This window comes from Dendroctonus ponderosae, unplaced genomic scaffold (genome assembly GCF_020466585.1).
Source record: "Dendroctonus ponderosae isolate FM_Combo_2020 unplaced genomic scaffold, Dpon_F_20191213v2 Dpon_F_20191213_7, whole genome shotgun sequence".
NCBI lineage: Eukaryota > Metazoa > Arthropoda > Insecta > Coleoptera > Curculionidae > Dendroctonus > Dendroctonus ponderosae.
The window spans coordinates 5,552,985-5,558,984 of NW_026018916.1; the positions used below are offsets into that span (position 1 = coordinate 5,552,985).

Below are 6,000 nucleotides of genomic sequence, written 5' to 3' on the forward strand. Positions count from 1 at the left end.
TAACTAAACAATTTTTCTAGATACGACTTTCTGTTGTAACATGAGAACATCTCTTTAAGTTCCCTGATGGGTCAAGTGAAACCAATTACGTGATGTCGCCGGTGGCGCTCAACGACACTTGAGGTAAAAATAAGCCAGAAAAAAACCTAATGGGCTGAAAATATTTAAATTAATTTGTTGTAAATAAGAGTGGTTGTCCGTAAAAGACCACCCATAGCTTCGAAATAAGCGCCTTCATGTTTAAACTGCTCAAGATTACAGTAATAACTTTGGAGGTTTCAGCGCCTTATACATTGGTTTTACAGCTTGTCAGCCAACCGACGTTTCACTTTCAAAGTTTTAGTGACCATCAACGAACACTTGTCAATTAATTCCTGCTCGTACTAAAGATAGCGGAAATCATACAGTAGATTTTTCCGTTTATAAAGTGCTGTTTTCAAAGAATTCAAAATTGTGTTTCAGACCAAAGAAATGGAAATAAAATGGACTACAGAACGAAATAGCGCTTTCTAAGAAGCTTAACGAGACTTATCTGATGCTATCATCCACCTACGTGATATCGACATAAAATGGTTATTAGAGAAAAATGCATGGGAAATAGGGCAATTATTTTTTCTCCTGCCTTTACATGCACCAAACGTTTAGATGAGGCAAGAATTGGTGCAGTCTAACTCAAAACCATTAGACTAAAGCGGTTTGTTTTCCATTGCGACACTTTATTCGAATCTATGGCTATTTTTCAAGTTTTTTCAAACAATATTTAAACTTAGACATCACACAAACATAGGCTGCCCTTTATTTTTAAATCGCCCAGTAGATAGGCCTAACGTTCCATCAATGGGACAGTGTTAAGAGGAAAACCAAACAAAGACATATTAAGAAAGGTGCATATGCAAGACAGTCGCGGAGTTATGTTAATTAGTTTTAATTTGTGCTTCGGCCAGATGCACCAAGGCTGGTTCTTTGCCGTAAAAATTTTCACCTTACAATTTTTTCAAGCGATCGCACTAATGAGGCAATCATAGAATAGTTTTTCGGTTGGAAATCATTATTAGAACGCATAAATACAACCGTTTGAAGAGTGGCAGACGATTGTTCTTGGCCACAGTTTAAAGCAAACAGATTTGAGGAAGTAGCACGCCTTGGAGAGCCATATTAAAGTATTTTTAAGTGCCGTCGAATGAGAACTGAAGACGAAAATTGATCAAAATAATTTCATTTTTGAACTGCATTTGTTGCAACTTTAATAAACATGGTTGTTGCTGGAAATTTTAACTTTTTTTTTTGTGTTCCCGATTTTAACGCTCAGTGAAATCCAAGGCAATCATCGACAACAAAAATCAAGATAGTTACACCAGTTACAGTTGCATCAAAGAAATGAAAGCATTTTGCCCGATTTCCTGTTAATAACCTTCGATCTCACCAAGCATTAAAAAGAGTAACACAAAGTAAAAAATTCCACAATTCCATGTATCGGGCGTATTATCATCAGCTAAATAGGAACCATCGCCATTATTCACCTTTGCTGGTACCGTTCAGGTTCGTTCGACAGCCACTGAGCATTTTCAATTTCGCCCGCAGAAACAATCTCAGGTATTTTAACGTCTCTATGCCTCTCGTAGTAATTTATTACACATTGTTTATTTTATTGAGTCCCGCTGTAAAATTTAGAAATCATAAAGCCACCATAAAGCCTCTTTAATTGCGAAATCACTGAGAAGGCTCTTAAAATGCGCAGTCTTGAAGTGGGTATTTAAAGATATGTGTTATTACTGTTCCTGGGATGGATGCATGACATATTTTCAAAGTTTTATGCCGTAACTCGTACCTACATTAGCTAGACTCGGATGGATTGAATAGTTTACCCGATGAGGAAGCAACACTGTTTGCGATTAAATGTTTTTTGGTTTTTGTAATTTTTTTGCGAAAAGTGTTTGGTGCTCTTAACTTAAAGTAAGGGTCATTTAGGCGTCAGTTTTTCAAAAATTCTGTGGAGCGAGTTTTGATATCAAATAACGCTATGTATGGATAACTCAAAAGTATTATTGCATATTCTGGTTAAGAAAAAGTGATATAATTTTTGGCTCGGTTTAAAAGTTGATTTGCCAAAAGTTTTGCCACAAAATGCACATTTTTTACGCCATTCTATACTTTCAAATCGAATAGTGTTATCGATCACAAAAGCAACAATTTAAATAAATAAATTACCAACCAGCAAGAAGGAAATTAAAATATTTTCCTGTACTCACCTTTCGATCATGCTTTCGAAAGTTCCTTCCTTTTCTCTAGTCCATTTTCATTGATCAGATCCTGCACCCTGAAAGAAGAAAGCATCAAATAAGCTTCCCAGCTTATTAAAAGTCAGAGTCAAATCAGTTCAAATTATAAATTGCGCTATTGTAAAAATAAAGATTAAAGGATAACAATTATTTAGAGGCAAGTAAGTAGATATTTCGACATGGGCTCTCTCAACAATCTCACTGCCGGATTCCACCTTATTAGTTCTGATCAGGGGTTTACAAAATACAAGTTTGTATAGGTTTCGGAGTGTTGTTTTCAGGCCAAAATTTGTTCTTTCCACACGCATATTTCCGATATACGCACATGAAACATCGAATGGTGTTCCATATTTATTCTCCAATGGGCAAAACCTACATTTTTTCGAAACCGACTTCCGTATTTTCTTCCACTTAATATTCCAAAATATCATTTCATTAACCTAGTTCCATCGACCAATTCGCCCTGTATATAATGAAACGTATCTATCACTTTCTATAACATGGCTTTTAAGAAAATGGATAAGGTTACATTTGTTTTGGTTTCCACCAACATGCCGTTATTAATACTTTGTGTGGGATCGGTGAAGAAAAATTGATGTTTATCTATGTGCTCGATTGTGTTGACCAAGAAACCTCAAATATGGCCAGACTGGAAAAGTGATACTAAGCACGATGTTTCAAAGTGCCGTTCATATTGCAGCATTGATTTTGCAAAAAGCAAATACAATTTAGATAGCTTATTTTTGGAGTGAAGCAAATAGATTGAAGACACTATCTGAGTTTATAGAAGTTATTTCCATTATCGCCAAAAAAATTAAGCGTGCCTTTAATATATGTTTATTTATTCATTTTACAAGCATCTGATTGCTGCGCACGTGTTGAGGCCTCATGAGCAATAAAGTGTTTTTATATACTTTGAAATTTGAGGCCATTCTTAAGAAAGCAAACTGCATCAGTAACTTTAACGCTTTGGCGTTAAAGCAAGTGCATCTTACAGAACATTGAATACATTTTAGTTTTGATAAATCACTTAGGAATATATTAGAAGCTTTGTTCTCAACATAATAATTTCCAAATATTGTTTATCTCGTCGTATCTTTTGATTCCCCGTTTACTTAGGCTCTTAACTCTGGCCTGATGTGGATAAGTTCCGAAAACAATTAACACAATTTTTTACGTTTGATAAGATATCAAAGCGAGCAGTTATGGAAAATAACCCATCTTCTTATCTGATGACATTTCGGAGATAACGCGGCTAATTTATTGTACTATTGTAATACAGTTGGAAAATAACAAATTTTAGGGACTTTAAATTATGCGTCAGCCTTAAAGGCAGGTTTGTTATAATTACATCAAACTACCACGATATGAGGATTCTTAAAATAAATCATAACAAACAGGTTATCTTGATTAATCAGTTTCTACAACTATAAAATCCAAATAACTTTATCGAAACGAAAAATCTCGTAAAAGAAATGATTTAGAAGCCGATAAAATCGAGGATAAAAGTCATGTAAGTGTCTAATGGTATCCAATTTATCAACATAACTGTGGTAGTTAATTAATCAAATTTTAAATGGAAAATGTTGTAAGCAGATTTCTATTTCCATTTTTGGAAGGCTGAAGAGTTTTTCGATTAAATCTTACTCTTTGGGCGGATCATTTTTACGACTGTGGGACCACCATCATTTCTAAATCGACATGTTTAAATCAATCGGAACGATTTGGACGATTAAGCTCAATAAAAAAATACATGGACAAACAAACTCAATCAATCAAACATGTAGAAATGGTTAAGTGTTATAAACCCAATGATAATGGAACATTCTACTTACATCAAACAACTTAATCAATTTAATTAACTTGTGCAGATGGTTCATTATCATCAAGCAATAAATAAGAACAGTCTCAAAGTTGCTAAGATATATTTTATCTAAAAACGCACTTGTTAATATTTCTAATTAAGTATACTCCATTATGTACTTAGTAGAGTAAAATTGCAAACTAAACCAGAAATTTATTTCAATTTATGTACTTCTCGAAATGGGTTCGTGTCACACATTTCCACAAGAAAAAGTTAAGTGAAAAAGTGGTTCCTAATGTATTTCTGCGATCAGTCAGAGAATTCTTGGAAAACTAAAGTCGGTTTTGGGGTCCATAAACAACGTTAGGGAGGTTTAATATAAAGCTCTAGAATAGAACCCCTTTGCAAGTAATCAAACTCAGGACACAAATGATTACGAACTTTACAATTTACCATTCACGATATCACAGTTAAATTTTGAGTTTTTTAATGGAATCTTAAATTTCGGTTGTATAAACCTTCTTATTGAAATACACAGTACAATATTTCTTAAAGCTAAGACTAAATCTTTGCGACTAAAATTAATGTCTTTCTAAACCCAACATTAGGGCCCGAATCGTTGATGCGGTCTTCAAATAGCTAAAAACACTCAGTGAAATATTCGAAATAACAAAAATTAACACTTTTTGTTGTTTTTTATTCGTAATTAGTGTTATTGACATTCTAAATTTCCATTTACAAGCTACAAGTGCTTTGGAACCCCAGTATCTTTATGTACTATGTTCCACAAATCTTCCGTCATCCATCTATTAAATTGACATCTTTCCAGTGTTTTGCACCCCCATAAAACACTAATCAAGCACTAAAGTTTAAACACCAACGTTTTAAATGTAACATTGCTTTTTGTGTTATAAATGACAGAACTACTGTCATCTGTCTTCTGTCACAGAAGTCATCATTTATTGCCTGTAGCCCTCGGAAGGGGTAGGAAGAAGTGAAGAACATCGAAAACTTTCTTCAATTTATTGTTTCATTATCAATAGTAAATATTTAGCATTATATTTCATGGTAATCTGATATTTTCAAAAACGGATTAGATATTTAAACCCTTAGAGAATATGTATAGTCGCGCTCTCTAGGAGCATTCGGGAGAACTGCGGTGGCGGCCCTAAAATCGAGCAAAAGTTCTCTGCTTCCACGCCATTAAATCGAAGCGTGATGGCGGAGCCGTAATATTAAGTTTTCTCAGAGTTTATTGGTTTGGTGAAGTGAATCTTGACGAAACTGTACGGAAGCTTGATAATAAACTCTTTAGGGTCGCAACCTTCGACAAAACATTGAAAGAAGTGAGTTCTTCTACTTTGTACATAATTTTTTATTTTTTATATTTAATAATGTATCTATCATTGTCTAAATTGGTCAATAAATTAATGTATGTATAGTGAAAGACTTGCTTTATTTGCACTATCATTCCACACAAGTTGTGTGTTTGGAAATTTCTGTTTTTGACAAAACTGTATACGAATTTTAAGTCTGGTTTTTTTCTCTCTAAAAACAGTTTATGAAAATCGGACTTTACCATTTTTTAAGTTCACAAGGTTAAAATTAAGAAAAAGCAGTTTCTTTTTGATGAAAAGTCTCTAAAAAAGAGGATTCACAGAGGAGAGGGGGTGATTAAATAATTTGATACTTTGCAGTGATATACAGGGTATCTCCAAAATATGCCAGACCTTAGTGGTAGATAAGTTCTATCTTGTTGAGGCGGATTCATTTTGTTACAAACTTCTTGTTGGGTATTTCGCCTCAAAAATTTTTGTATTGTAGACAGAATTTCCTCACGTCTTTTATTACAGATTGATAAATAGTGCTCCTATTTCGCAATAAGAACGAATTATTTATCAAAAAGTAATCAAGAAC

At 33.8% G+C, this 6,000-nt stretch overlaps 1 long non-coding RNA gene across 1 annotated transcript in view; it reads right to left on the bottom strand.

Moving 5' to 3' along the window:
• LOC109539683 overlaps window positions 1–6,000 on the bottom strand; it is an 85,003-nt gene that overhangs the window by 77,479 nt on the left and 1,524 nt on the right. The window contains exon 2 of the long non-coding RNA XR_002172134.2: window positions 2,250–2,317. This is a non-coding gene — a long non-coding RNA (uncharacterized LOC109539683). The remainder of the gene's footprint in view (window positions 1–2,249; window positions 2,318–6,000) is intronic.